This window comes from Pelobates fuscus, chromosome 4 (assembly GCF_036172605.1).
Source record: "Pelobates fuscus isolate aPelFus1 chromosome 4, aPelFus1.pri, whole genome shotgun sequence".
In the NCBI taxonomy this organism is placed as follows: Eukaryota; Metazoa; Chordata; class Amphibia; order Anura; family Pelobatidae; genus Pelobates; species Pelobates fuscus.
This window is the reverse complement of record NC_086320.1, coordinates 390,491,824-390,507,808: the sequence shown is the minus strand read 5'-3', so window position 1 is coordinate 390,507,808 and position 15,985 is coordinate 390,491,824. Positions and strand designations below refer to the sequence as shown.

At 51.6% G+C, this 15,985-nt stretch overlaps 1 protein-coding gene and 1 pseudogene across 3 annotated transcripts in view; one reads left to right on the top strand and one right to left on the bottom strand.

The window, feature by feature from the left end:
• Window positions 1–14,861, top strand: part of LOC134609508 (uncharacterized) — a 28,274-nt pseudogene extending 13,413 nt beyond the window's left edge.
• Window positions 1–15,985, bottom strand: part of SLC4A2 (solute carrier family 4 member 2) — a 245,456-nt gene that overhangs the window by 188,964 nt on the left and 40,507 nt on the right. The gene's annotated exons all lie outside the window — the stretch shown is intronic.

Genomic DNA, 15,985 nt, shown 5'->3' with positions numbered 1-15,985 from the left:
GGTGGCTCTATACTGACTGACTGTGGGGGGGTTCTATACTGACTGACTGTAGGGGGGTCTCTATACTGACTGACTGTAGGGAGGGCTCTATACTGACTGACTGTAGGGGGGTCTCTATACTGACTGACTGTAAGGGGGGTCTCTATACTGACTGACTGGAGGGGGGGTCTCTATACTGACTGACTGTAGGGGGGGCTCTATACTGACTGACTGACTGACTGTAGGGGGGGCTCTATACTGACTGATTGTAGGGAGGGCTCTATACTGACTGACTGTAGGGGGGGTCTCTATACTGACTGACTGGAGGGGGTCTCTATACTGACTGACTGGAGGGGGGGCTCTATACTGACTGACTGTACGGGGCTCTATACTGACTGACCGTAGGGGGCTCTATACTGACTGACTGTAAGGGGGCTCTATACTGACTAACTGTAGGGGGGGCTCTATACTGACTGACTGTAAGGGGGCTCTATACTGACTGACTGTAGGGGGGCTCTATACTGACTGACTGTAGGGGGGCTCTATACTGACTGACTGTAAGGGGGCTCTATACTGACTGACTGTGGGGGGGTGGCTCTATACTGACTGACTGTAGGGGGGGGGCTCTATACTGACTGACTGTAGGGGGGGCTCTATACTGACTGACTGTAGGGGGGGCTCTATACTGACTGACTGTAGGGGGGTCTCTATACTGACTGTCTGTAGGGGGGGTCTCTATACTGACTGACTGTAAGGGGGGTCTCTATACTGACTGACTGGAGGGGGGTCTCTATACTGACTGACTGTAAGGGGGGGCTCTATACTGACTGACTGACTGGAGGGGGCTCTATACTGACTGATTGTAGGGAGGGCTCTATACTGACTGACTGTAGGGGGTCTCTATACTGACTGACTGGAGGGGGTCTCTATACTGACTGACTGTAGGGGGGGCTCTATACAGAGTGACTGACTGTAAGGGGGGCTCTATACTGACTGATTATAGGGAGGGCTCTATACTGACTGACTGTAAGGGGGCTCTATACTGACTGACTGTAGGGGGGCTCTATACTGACTGACTGTAGGGGGGTGGCTCTATACTGACTGATTGTAGGGAGGGCTCTATACTGACTGACTGTAGGGGGGCTCTATACTGACTGATTGTAGGGAGGGCTCTATACTGACTGATTGTAGGGGGCTCTATACTGACTCACTGTAAGGGGGCTCTATACTGACTGACAGTAGGGGGCTCTATACTGACTGACTGTAGGGGGGGCTCTATACTGACTGATTGTAGGGGGGCACTATACTGGCTGACTGTAGGGGGGCTCTATACTGACTGACTGTAGGGGGGCTCTATACTGACTGTGAGGGGGCTCTTTACTGACTGACTGTAGGGGGCTCTATACTGACTGACTGTAGGGGGGGCTCTATACTGACTGACTGTGAGGGGGCTCTATACTGACTGACTGTAGGTGGGCTCTATACTGACTGACTGTAGAGGGGGCTCTATACTGACTGTAGGGGGCTCTATACTGACTGACTGTAGGGGGTCTCTATACTGACTGACTGTAGGGGACTCTATACTGACTGACTGTAGGGGGTCTCTATACTGACTGACTGTAGGGGGGCTCTATACTGACTGACTGTAGGTGGGGTTCTATACTGACTGACTGTAGGTGGGGTTCTATACTGACTGACTGTAGGGGGGCTCTATACTGACTGACTGTGAGGGGGCTCTATACTGACTGACTGTAGGGGGGACTCTATACTGACTGACTGTAGGGGGGACTCTATACTGACTGACTGTAGGGGGCTCTATACTGACTGACTGTAGGGGGGGCTCTATACTGACTGTGAGGGGGCTCTATACTGACTGACTGTAGGGGGGCTCTATACTGACTGACTGTGAGGGGGCTGTATACGGACTGACTGTAGGTGGGCTCTATACTGACTGACTGTAGGGGAGACTCTATGCTCTATACTGACTGACTGTAGAGGGGGCTCTATACTGACTGACTGTAGGGGGGCTCTATACTGACTGACTGTAGGGGGGGCTCTATACTGACTGACTGTAGGGGGTCTCTATACTGACTGATTTTAGGGGGTCTCTATACTGCCTGACTGTAGGAGGGCTCTATACTGACTGACTGTAGGGGGGGCTCTATACTGACTGACTGTAGGGGGGGCTCTATACTGACTGACTGTGAGGGGGCTCCATACTGACTGACTGTAGGTGGGCTCTATACTGACTGACTGTAGGGGGGACTCTATACTGACTGACTGTAGGGGGCTCTATACTGACTGACTGTAGGGGGGGCTCTATACTGACTGACTGTAAGGGCTCTATACTGACTGACTGTAAGGGGGCTCTATACTGACTGACTGTAAGGGGGCTCTATACTGACTGACTGTAAGGGGGCTCTATACTGACTGACTGTAAGGGGGCTCTATACTGACTGACTGTAAGGGGGCTCTATACTGACTTACTGGAGGGGGGCTCTATACTGACTGACTGTAGTGGGCTCTATACTGACTGACTGTAAGGGGGCTCTATGCTGACTGACTGGAGGGGGGCTCTATACTGACTGACTGGATGGTGGGCTCTATACTGACTGACTGGAGGGGGCTCTTGACTGACTGACTGTAGGGGGGGGCTCTATACTGACTGACTGACTGTAGGGGGGGCTCTATACTGACTGACTTAAGGGGGGCTCTTTACTGACTGTAAGGGGGCTCTATATTGATTTACTGTGAGTGGGCCTCTATACTGACTGACTGTAGGGGGCTCTATGTTAAGGAGGTTCTATACTGACTGACTGTAGGGGCTCTATACCGACTGACTGTGAAGGGGCTCTATACTGACTGACTGTAGGAGGGCTCTATACTGACTGACTGTAAGGGGACTCTATACTGACTGACTGGAGGGGGGGGGGCTCTATACTGACTGACTTTAGGGGGCTCTTTACTGACTGACTGTGGGGGGGGCTCTATACTGACTGACTGTAGGGGGGGTTCTATACTGACTGTAAGGGGGGCTCTTTACTGACTTACTGTGAGTGGGGCTCTATACTGACTGACTGTAGGGGGGGGGGCTCTATACTGACTGACTGTAGGGGGGGCTCTATACTGACTGACTGTAGGGGGCTCTATACTGACTGACTGTAGGGGGCTCTATACTGACTGACTGTAGGGGGCTCTATACTGACTGACTGTAAGGTGGCTCTATACTGACTGACTGTAAGGGGGCTCTATACTGACTGACTGTAAGGGGGCTCTATACTGACTGACTGTAAGGGGGCTCTATACTGACTGACTGTAAGGGGACTCTATACTGACTGACTGTAAGGGGACTCTATACTGACTGACTGTAGGTGGGCTCTATACTGACTGACTGTAAGGGGGCTTGTTAAGACACCTTTTGTCTTAATAAGTAAATCGCCGTTTAGTCCACCTTCCCCTCTCACCGTATCAAGTTTTTGTTCGTATAATGTATAATCCACGAACCATAACCAGGGGAAGCGGTAATCTCCCGAACGGGATCCGTGAATGTACTCAGATTCCCGAACCGAACACCACGAACTGCCGCTAACAACCGAATAACGATATCCACCAAGCGGCATAAGTTTCCTATAAATAGTCCTTAAGCGTGAATAAGAATCCCCCCCAATAACGAGACTGAAGCTCCGTGTTGAGGGTCAAACAAGATCTGAGGACTGGAACACCCAGCCTGCTTTTTATTAGGAAAAGGCACACACAGGACACTCCCAGGGGGAGGATGAAAACCACCAATTATACACAGGGTAACACCCCCACGTCTCCTCCCCTCAGATAAACACAACACAATTATAACGTACAATATTTTACCCCAGTTCTGGATGTACCCCAAAAACAGGGGGTACACCTTTAAGCACCGCTTGAAAGGTCTTGGTTAGGGGAACACTCTGTCCAAATTTCAGCCCATTCGGTTGTGGGGTTCGGGAGTTATGGATGTTTGAAGTTTTGACCGACTGCACAGATTTTCTAGCCGAAAAGAGTTCCACAAGTTTTGGCCCTGCAGTCGGTCTCCGTTCGCCTGTTAAAACTATACGAAATTCTCATCATCCACAACTATCTCCGAGTTCGCTGGATTCCCCATAGCTGATTACGTGTAACTACTGAATGGCCCGTCGTTCGGTAGTTCCAGTACGAATTTCTGGGCGCATGGAGGTCTCAGCGGTGTTCGCCTGTTTGTGTATCCGTTTTTAGTTCCATGCGTTCACAGGCAAACACCGCTGTTCGCACGCAAGATGGCCGCGAACACGTGCAAAAGTCCAGAAATGGCGGCCACCTATATGTTATACATGGATGTAACGGAATGCAGTATATTAGTCCACGATATCCGTTGGTATATTCAGGTAATCCACAGTCAGAGCAGAAAGCACGGCAATATTCCCCAATCCTCCCAATAACCGGACAAAACACAGTTTGGGAGTCAACTAACTTGCTTTATTCACAGACTTCCATATTTATGCAGTTCCCCATGCAAGGGGTTTCCTTACAGATGTTACAGGGGATTTCTCCCATCAGGCATTGTAATTATCCCAACAGGCATTGCTGCACGAGAGGGATACTCCCACTAAAATGGACGATTAAGTGGATTATCCCCTCGTGGAGCAAAACCGACAATTTACACAGAAATCCATATTTAATAAATTTTTACTCGCTTTTAGACGAATGACCGTTCGGTAGATAGCTGGGGTCGGCGGGCACATTTAGTGAGAATACCGCTCCGATCCCAGCTAAACTAACCGAACGCCGCACAAAATACATTAAAACCTTGAGTTCGGTTTAAAAGTACCGAACATCCATGGGGAACATAATGTGCCGAACGCTCAGGAAGCCCAGCGGTGTTCGGATCATTGGTAGCCGTTTTTGGTTCCAGGCTCTCGAGGACCGAACACCGCTGCAGAGACAAAGGATCCAAGATGGCCGACCGCCGCATGGTCGGTAGCCGAACGACGGCCACCTAGGAGAGCCCTTAATTACCGATTGCAACATTGTTGCAATCGGTTAATTGGTGCCACACGACTGGTGAGTGGGTGGTCTACCTGGGGAGCCCACATTCGTATGGCGAACGGCCTGGATAGCCGGTTTTCGTCAAACGAAAGGGATTTGTATGCTGGCAGCGTGCGGCTGCCAGCATGCGAACGGCCATGATACGGTACATACACAATTTAAAATATACAATATATATTCAGCCTACGGACAACCTTTAATAATTACAGTCCAGAAGTGGCTAGGTTTGCCACAATGCTCCCCCAGAACCAAGCCGGCATACACAGTCTGATCCCAACGGATCAGCTTGGGGATGTCCGGGGAAGTACTCACAGATCACTTCTCGAGTTCAGTCTGTCTGGAAACCCGTCAGCGTTACCGTTTTGCTTTCCTGGGCGGTAATGGATGGTGAAGTCAAAGGGCTGCAGCGCCAAACTCCAGCGCAGCAGCCTGGCATTGTCCCCAGACACACGGTTCAGCCACACCAACGGGTTGTGATCTGTGAGTAATGAAAAAGGTTGTCCATACAAATACGGCTGTAACTTTTTAAGGGCCCACACCACGGCCAGGCATTCTTTCTCAATGGCGGCGTAGCTCACTTCACAGGGCAACAACTTGCGGCTTAAGTAGGCTACGGGATGCTCTCCGCCATCGGCTCCCACTTGGCTCAGCACTGCCCCCAATCCAAACATTGAAGCGTCTGTGTGGACAAGAAATCTTTTAGTTGGATCAGGAGCAGTTAACACAGGAGCATTAGTCAGAGCTGTCTTGAGTTGTTGGAATGCCTGCTCACACTCTGGGGCCCAGACAACCAGTCGGGGAAGGTTCTTTTTGGTCAGATCCGTCAGGGGTTTGGCCAGGGCGCTGTAGTCGGGGACAAATTTTCTATAATACCCGGCAGTCCCTAGGAAAGCTAGTACTTGAGTCTTAGTTCTTGGGGTAGGCCACTTAGCTACGGCCTCAATTTTGGCTGGCTCGGGTCTCTGCTGCCCACACCCTACTCGGTGGCCCAGATACTGCACCTCAGCCATACCTATGTGGCACTTACTAGGTTTTAAAGTTAACCCGGCTTCCCCAATACGGTCTAAGATCGCCCCTATATGGCGTAGGTGGTCTTCCCAGGTCTGGCTAAAGATGGCTATGTCATCTAAATAGGCACAGGCATACTCCTGGAAGCCGTCCAGTAGCCGATCTACCATCCGCTGAAAGGTAGCCGGAGCGTTTTTCATTCCGAAGGGCATGACCTTGAACTGGTACAGGCCAAACGGAGTGACAAACGCCGACTTGGGGATGGCGTCATCGGCTAGAGGAATTTGCCAGTATCCCTTACACAAGTCAAAGGTAGTGAGATACTGTCCCCGTGCCATTTTATCTAGCAGCTCGTCTATCCGAGGCATCGGGTAGGCATCAGACACTGTTTTGTCATTCAGCCTCCAGTAGTCAACGCAGAATCGGGTAGTGCCGTCCTTTTTAGGCACCAGGACTACCGGCGATGCCCAGGGGCTATCTGAGGGTTCGATAACCCCTAGCTGCAACATTTCATCCAACTCGGCCTTCATATGGGTCCGGACTGATTCCGGAACCCTATATGGAGCCTGTCGCATAGGTAGCTGTCCCGGGGTTTCGACTCGGTGGGTGGCTAGCGGAGTATACCCAGGTAAATTGGAGAAGGTAGCCCCTTTAGCTACGATCAGCGCCTGTACCTGGGCACGCTCGTGAGGGCTTAGCCGCTCCCCCAGCTGAACTCCCCGGGAGGGCTCTATCGGTTCTTCCGGTTCTAGTAGGTCAGGTAGGGGCAAGTTCTCCTGATCTTCTAAGGCGGAGGCACAGATTGCCGTCACATCCTCTATCCTCTCATGGTAGGGTTTGAGCATGTTCACGTGGAGCATGCGTCTCTTCCCTACCCCTGAGCAGGGGCCAATCACATAGGTAGTGTCGCATCGCTGCTCTACTACCTGGTATGGGCCTTGCCAGATGGCCTGCAGCTTGTCTGTGCGGACGGGTTTTAGAATTAAAACCTTCTGTCCCACCTGAAAGCTGCGGTCTCTGGCTCCTCTATCGTACCAGCGTCGCTGGCGTTGCTGAGCCGCCTGGAGGTTGGTGTGCACAGCCTGAGTTAGCGCCTCCAGACGGTCTCTGAACTCCAGTACATATGATACGATAGGGGTTTCGTTAGTCGTACTCTCTCCCTCCCAGTGTTCTCTAATCAAGTTCAAGGGTCCCCGCACCCTTCTTCCAAACAATAGTTCAAATGGGGAGAATCCGGTCGACTCTTGGGGAACCTCTCTATATGCAAAGAGTAGGTGAGGCAGGAACCTCTCCCAGTCTTTGTGGGTTTCCCCGAACGTCCGAAGCATCTGCTTCAGCGTCCCATTGAATCTCTCACATAGTCCATTGGACTGGGGGTGGTAGGCGGAATTGACTATTGGCTTAATGCCACATACCTTCCACATATGTTGGGTGACCTCGGCAGTAAATTGGGTGCCCCGGTCCGATATTATTTCTTGGGGGAACCCTACCCTGGAAAACACTTTCATTAAGGCTTCAGCTACGGTTTCAGCATGAATGTTAGTGAGGGCCACAGCCTCGGGGTACCTGGTGGCGTAGTCCACTACGGTTAAAATGTACTTTTTGCCAGAGGGGCTGGGTTTTGGCAGGGGCCCTACTATGTCCACAGCTACCCTGCTGAAGGGCTCGGCAATAATGGGTAGGGGGCATAACTTGGCCTTGTGGCGATCCCCTCGTTTACCTACTCGCTGGCAAACGTCGCAGGAGGTGCAATACTGTCGCACATCCTGAGAGATTCCGGGCCAGAAAAACGCATGCGTCAGGCGGTATCGGGTGCGGGTCATCCCTAGGTGTCCTGACAAGGGGATATCATGAGCAATTCTAAGCAGCTCCTGCCTACATTTCTGCGGTACCACTAACTGTTTGTTAGTCAAGGTGACAGACCCCCCCACGTCCTTGGCCGTGACACGGTATAATAACCCTTTCTCCCATGTGTATCGCTCCCCCTCTAGCCCTGTCTGGTCAGCTTGTGCCCGATCCCTATATACTTGTAAGGTGGGGTCGGTCTGTACTTCGGTCGCAAAGGTGGTCGGGGTATCCCAGGACATGGGAGTCGGGTGGGGGTCATGGTCTCTTACCTGAGCCTCAGAGTGTATCGGTGTAGCCGTGGTGCGAGCCTGTTGCCGTGTAGTTACGGGATGGGCCTCCTGGTATGGAGCCTGGGGAATAAAAGCGGAAGTCATCTGGCCCAAGTCATTCCCCAGTACCACATCTGCGGGTAAATTTTGCATAAGCCCCACTTCCACAGTCCCCTCTCCCACACCCCAATCCAAATGTACCTTGGCAGTGGGTAGCCGGTATACTGCTCCTCCTGCCACCCGCACTGCCACTGATCCGCCAGTGTGGGTTGCGCCTGGTACCAAATGCGGTGCAACCAAAGTTAGGGTGGCTCCCGAATCCCGGAGCCCTTGTACCTCCTTCCCCTCTAGGGTCACTAGCTGCCGATGATGTTGTCGGTTGTCGGTGGCTCGGACTGACATTACTTCGTGGAGCACCCCTAGAGGCTCCTCGATTTGAGCACTCAGCATTTCCTGGGTGGCTGGCGCTACCTGGTAGTGATGCGCAGCAGCCCTTGGTGTTAAATTTTGTCGCACCTGGTTCCAAGCTTGTCGGCTCCTGTTTTGCGTACACTCACGAGAAATATGTCCCCACTGCTTGCAGGTGTGACACTGAATGTTAGCCCATCCATTGTATCGGGAAGGGGGTGGTGGATTATTCAGTGCTGGCCTGGATAGGGGTACTGTGGGGCCGGTAGGAGAAAAAGTATTGGGTGGCCCGGTAATCCGAGGGAGGGTCTTACTTTGGAGTCCGTGATGCCTCCTGGCATCAAAATGCTGATCCGCCAATCTAGCGGCTTCGGGTAGGGTGAGTGGTTTTCGATCCCTCACCCATTCTTGTGCTTCTGGAGACAAACCATTAAAGAACTGCTCCAGCAGCATTAACTGCCGCAATTCTTCCATATTAGTAGCGTTGCTGGCTTGTATCCAGCCTTGTGATGCTTGATCCAGCTTGTGCGCCCACTCTGCATGAGAATCTTTCTCAGGTTTGCGCAAGCCCCTGAACTTGCGCCGGTACGCCTCTGGGGTAATGGCATACCTCTCCAAGATCGCCCTCTTCACTTTAGGGTAATCTTTGCTGTCCTCTCGGGGCACAGCGCGGTAGGCTTCAGCTGCCCTACCCGATAATTTGCCTGCCAGTAGGGGTACCCATACTGCGGGTTCCAAGTCGTGCAAATCACACAGCCTCTCGAAATCCTGCAAATACCCGTCAATTTCGTCCTTTTCTTCACAAAAAGCTTTAAATGCGTGATGTGGGACTTTGGGTTTTACCTGTCCGTATGTGGAGGCAGTAACAGACTCTGCCCTAGGCGGTGTCTCTGGTGTGCGGGTTGCCATCAGATAATCATGCACATCTGATATCAGCACGGTCAATATTTCAAAGGTGTGAAGAAAAGAGACCTCAGCTAACCTTTTCTTCTATGTTTTGTGTATTTAATTTCCCTTTTCTGCCTATAGTAGTTTATCCGTTCGGCAGTTTGCATCTACCGAACCACGACCTCCCTCCTTGCTTGTTGTGATCTGAAGCACTGACAATTAAGTGTTCCCTGGGTGGCCGTTGTTTGTATAGCCGAACGCCACGAGGAAAAGAAAACGGCGGCCATCTTGTTCGCACGAGGCGAGTCAGCGGGACTTGGTCGTCGAGTGTCTGGAACTAAAATCGGACACTCGACCGTGCGAAGTACCGCTGAAAACTACCGAACGGCCGGTTCTCCCACTTGCCGAACACCCAGAAGAGCGGCATTCGGTAGTTATATCCGTATGAACCAGGGGAACAATCGCTCCTATGAGCCAGGAGGGTATTTTCGGTACTTTTGACCGCTTTCGCCTTTTTCCCCAATTGACCGACCCCACACACTGAATTCGTGGAACTGTTTTGGGCAGGAGCCTCGTGTGTGGTCGGTAAACTAAGACTTCCACACTTTTTAAGAACCCCTGAACCGATCTGGGTGAAATTTGGATATGTTTGCCTCCCAGATCGGGGCTATCAGGGGATATGTATTTTGTGGGGATACCTTGTGGGGAAAGGGGTGTTCCAATGTTTGGGTAAAATGTGTGCCCTCTGCCTGGAGATAATTGATTTAACCTTTAACTTATCTCACTATCTTCCAGGCAGAGGAAGGGCGTGTAGTAAGAAAATACTGTACAGTGATTGGTGATATGTTTGTTTGTTTTGGGAGGTCCTCTTGCATGAGGATCCCCATAAAAGCCAGCCTGTTTCAATAAAGCTTTAGTTCTGTTACACCCTTCATGAAGTCTTGGCTCATGTTTGGGGAAAGGATACTCTAACTACTGGGAAGGATTGTCGTGAAGCTGTATTCATCTCTACCCCCTGCTGGAGCTATGATCACTTATACTCAGCAGCTGAAAAAGGAACAAGGGACCGCAGCACCATCTCCCCTGCAGGTCTTAACAACTGGTGGCAAGCGACGGGATTGAATGGAACGCAGAAAGACAACTGATGAATGGCCCAGCAGTACGAGAAACTAAAAAAGACGACGCTACAAGATCTACTGGAAGCCCGAGGCCAGGTGGCAAGCAACAAGAGAAAAGCTACCCTCACAGCAGAACTAATGGAGGGCGACCAAACCAGCAGCGTGACGGACGTCAGCCGAGAGGAAGCGGAGTTCCAGCGGAAGGTGATGTGGAGGCTAAATTTATATGGGCCGAACCCACCACCGGAGGCGATAACGCAAATCCTGGCACAAGTGAATGCAGAACGCAGTGCCCTACAGGCCAGCTTGAACCAAGCGGACAATGCATCACTAACAGGATCTATAAATGGAGGGCAGCGGAGAAAAATTAACTATGCTGCATTTAAAAGCTTTGCGGACGGAGAAACAGAGATTGACGCATATCTACAGGATTTCGAACGTCAATGCGCTTTGGAGGGTCTGGAATCAGAGCAATGGGCATCGATCTTAAGCAGCAAGCTCACGGGCCGTGCAGCCGAGGCCTACAGAGCAGTTCCTGACACAGCCATACATGACTATGCCAAGGTAAAGGAAATTCTGCTAGCTAGATATGCCGTGACCCCAGAGACTTACAGAAAGAAATTTCGGGCCTTACGGAAAGGGGGCCGAGACTCCTACACTGAGTGGGCTTTTAGGCTGTATCGAGCAGCCCAAAACTGGATAGAAGGCTGCCTAGCCACCACATTGGAAGAGGTACTACAACTCTTCTTACTTGAACATTTTTTTGAGCACACCCCGACAGACACCAGGGATTGGGTCAGAGACCGAAAGCCGGCTACCATCGAAGCCGCAGCCAAGCTGGCGGACGAGCATCATGAAGGCCGAAAGGGGGAAGCTGGTGGGAACCATCCTCTGGTAAGGTCCAGTGCTCCACCACCAGGACCTGTGACCAACCCCAGACCACCCACACCCCAGCCTGGGTTTGTCCGGAAACCTCCACCGGTATGTCACCAGTGCAATCAGCCCGGGCACTACAAGATCCATTGCCCTCAGCGGAGCCGAACCAGCTGGGAACGGCCCCCACAAACTCCGAGGGCGGCCGCTCACCACTATCAGCACACCCAGGTGGGCGAGCCAGCACCCGACTACGAACAGTGGGCTGTCCTACATGAGGTAGACCTAGCCCAAGCTGAAATAGACAATCGAGTCCACCACCGACAATTGGTCACCGTAGTCGGTCAAGAAGCAGAGGGGCTCCGAGACACGGGCGCCACCCTTACACTGGTACAACCACACACCGTAGCTGCCAAGGCCCGCACCAACAAGACTGTAGCAGTACGAGTGGCCGGGGGTGCCATCCACAAGATACCCACTGCTCGGGTACAGCTAAATTGGGGCCATGGTGACAGGCCGATGGAAGTAGGCATTATGGCGGGACTACCAGCAGACGTTTTGTTGGGGAATGATTTAGGGTGCCTAACTTCAAAGCTGGTACAATCCGAACCTGCTGGAGCCTGCGCAGTGACCACTAGGGCGCAAGCCCGCCGAGCTGGACCAACACACTCCGAGGAACCACAGGTAGGAACTGAAAACCCCGTAGTCGCCCCTAACCCTATCCCATTCTGGGGTACCCCCCAAGACTTTGGCCGAACCCAACAAACAGACCCCACCTTAGCCGGTTACAGGAAGGCAGTAGGGACACCCAGAGAAGGGAATAACCACGAGGGATTCCAATGGGATAAGGGGTTGCTGTATAGGGTTACCGAGGGAGTGGGGAGGGGGGCAGCACAAGTGATAAAAAGGCAGCTGGTAGTACCCCGGAAATACAGGGCGGAGCTTCTAAGGCTCAGCCATGATATCCCGCTAGCCGGACATCTGGGTATCAAGAAGACTAAGGACCGCCTTACCCAGACGTTCTTCTGGCCAGGGATATCCACCGATGTGCAGTCTTACTGTAGAACCTGTGATACCTGTCAACGAATAGGGAAAAGGGGGGATCACCCTAGGGCCAAATTAAGACCCCTACCTATAATTGACGAGCCATTCTACCGGGTAGCAGTAGACCTGGTGGGGCCTCTCAGCAAACCCAGCTCCTCCGGGAAGCGCTACATACTCACGGTGGTGGACTATGCCACCAGATACCCTGAGGCGGTGGCGCTCTCCAACATTGAGGCGGAGACGGTGGCAGAGGCCCTAGTTAAGATCTTTTCCCGAGTAGGGTTCCCCCGGGAAATACTTTCCGACCAAGGGACCCAGTTCACGGCAACTGTAACGCAACAGTTGTGGCAGAGCTGCGGGGTTAAACCCTTATTCAGCTCCCCCTATCACCCACAGACCAATGGTCTCTGTGAACGATTTAACGGCACGCTTAAGCAAATGCTCACAGCGTTCACAGAGTCCTACGGTCAATGGGAGAAGTTTCTACCTCACCTCCTGTTTGCCTACCGGGAAGTGCCTCAGGCGTCCACTGGGTTCTCCCCCTTCGAACTCCTCTACGGGAGAAAAGTTCGGGGACCCCTGGACCTCATACGAGAGCACTGGGAGGGCAACACAGGAGAGGAGGGAGTCCTAGTCCTGCCATACGTGCTGGAGTTTCGGGACCGCCTGCAGGCTCTCACCGAGTCCGTTCGGGAGAACTTGCGGGCGGCCCAGAAGCGCCAGAAACAATGGTATGACCACGGGGCAAGAGATAGGAACCTGGAAATAGGGCAAAGGGTGTTAGCCCTCAGACCATCCAAAAAGAACAAGCTCCAGGCAGCCTGGCAGGGGCTATTTAAAATAGTAGAGAAGATTAGTGACACCACGTATATCGTGGCCAAATGTTCGGATGAAAGGGTAAGACGGGCCTTTCATGTAAACATGTTGAAGCCCTATCACGGACGCTCGGAAGATGTGGCTGCCATATGCGCCCCATCCACGGATGACAGTGAGGGACTCCCCTTACCAGACCTACTAGCAGCTAACCCCGGGACGGTAGAACAAGTTGGGTTAGGAGACAAGCTAGACCCCCCGCAGCAGGCAGACGCTAAGCACCTGCTCCAGGAGTACGGTGGGCTATTCTCCTCTCTACCCGGATACACGTCCGCCGCAGTACACCGGGTAGAGACCCAGGGGGAAAACCCCTTGAGACAACAGCCCTATCGTATACCAGCAGCAGTACGCACGAGCATGTGGAAGGAACTCCAGGAAATGCTCGAACTAGGGGTTATTGAGGCTTCCCAAAGTCCCTGGGCGTCTCCGGTAGTGTTAGTACCGAAGCGAGACGGCACCACTCGCTTCTGTATTGACTACCGGAAACTAAACGACAGGACAATCACGGATGCCTACCCTATGCCGCGGATCGACGAATTGCTCGATCGCATGGCTAGTGGACACTTCCTGACTACCCTAGATCTGTGTAAAGGCTATTGGCAAATTCCCCTAGACCCGGCTGCCATCCCTAAGTCAGCCTTCGTCACCCCATTCGGGCTATACCAATTTAAGGTTATGCCGTTTGGGATGAAGAATGCCCCGGCTACATTTCAACGGATGGCGGACCGACTTCTGGAAGGAATGCAGGACTTCGCATGTGCTTACTTGGATGACATCGCCATCTACAGCGGCACATGGGAAGCTCACCTGGGACATTTGGCTTTGGTATTTAACAAATTACAGGAAGCCGGCCTTACCCTGAAACCCGAGAAGTGCCATGTGGGCATGGCAGAAGTCCAGTATTTGGGGCATCGGGTAGGTTCGGGTAAGCAGCGTCCCGAGCCCGCCAAAATAGAGGCCATAGCAAATTGGCCCCAACCCCGCACTAAGACTCAGGTCCTAGCTTTCTTAGGCAAAGCAGGGTACTATCGCAAGTTTGTCCCCCGAGTATAGCACTCTAGCCAAGCCCCTCACCGATCTAACCAAAAAAGCCCTACCCAAGCAGGTATTGTGGTCCCCGGAGTGTGCAGCAGCGTTTCAAAGTCTTAAAGCAGCTCTGAGCAAAGCTCCAGTATTGGCGGCCCCAGACCCTAATAAGACATTTCTCGTTCACACAGATGCCTCTATGTTTGGGCTGGGAGCCGTGCTGAGCCAGGTGGGGGAAGATGGCATGGAACACCCGGTGGCATACCTCAGTCGGAAGTTACTACCTCGGGAGGTCAGCTATGCCACCGTAGAAAAGGAATGCTTGGCGTTGGTATGGGCCTTAAAGAAGCTTCAACCATACCTCTACGGCCGAGCCTTTACGTTACTAACGGATCACAACCCCCTCATTTGGCTCAACCGAGTCTCTGGAGACAATCCCCGGTTGTTACGCTGGAGTTTAGCGTTGCAACCATACAATTTTACACTGCAGTACCGTCCGGGCAAACAGAACGGTAATGCGGATGGACTTTCCCGTCAGACGGACTTGGACTCTTAATGCTACCACCCGGACATCCCCTAGCCAACCCGGCAGAGTCTAGGCGGGTATGCCGACCCATGGAACTAAGGGGGAGTAATGTGAAGAAAAGAGACCTCAGCTAACCTTTTCTTCTATGTTTTGTGTACCGTATATACTCGAGTATAAGCCGACCCGAATATAAGCCGAGGCCCCTAATTTTACCCCAAAAAACTGGGAAAACTTATTGACTCGAGTATAAGACTAGGGTGGGAAATGCAGCAGCTACTGGTAAATTTCTAAATAAAATTAGATCCTAAAAAAAATATATTAATTGAATATTTATTTACAGTGTGTGTATAATGAATGCAGTGTGTGTATAATGAATGCAGTGTGTGTATAATGAATGCAGTGTGTGTATGAGTGCAGCGTGTGTGTATGAGTGCAGCGTGTGTGTATGAGTGCAGTGTGTGTGTGTGTGTATATGAGTGCAGTGTGTGTGTGTGTATATATGAGTGCAGTGTGTGTATATATGAGTGCAGTGTGTGTGTGTATATATGAGTGCAGTGTGTGTGTATATATGAGTGCAGTGTGTGTGTGTGTGTGTGTGTATATATGAGTGCAGTGTGTGTGTATATGAGTGCAGTGTGTGTGTGTGTGTATGAGTGCAGTGTGTGTGTATATGAGTGCAGTGTGTGTGTGTGTATGAGTGCAGTGTGTGTGTGTGTATATATATGAGTGCAGTGTGTGTGTGTGTGTGTGTGTGTGTATATATGAGTGCTGTGTGTGTGTGTGTATGTGTGTTGCAGAGCCTTGGGGGGGTGGGCAATTTTATTATTTTTTTTTACATTATTTTAAGAATTTTTTTCATTATTTTTTTATTTACTTATTTTTTTTTTATTATTTTCATATTTTGTTATTATTATTTATTATTTGTCATGTTATTTTTTATTATTATTTTATTATTAATTTATTTTTGTTTCGTCCCCCCTCCCTGCATGCTAGCTGGCCAGGGAGGGGGGCTCCTTCCCTGGTGGTCCAGTGGGGTTGGTAGTTTAGTGGGGGGGGGCTGTGGGGGCTGC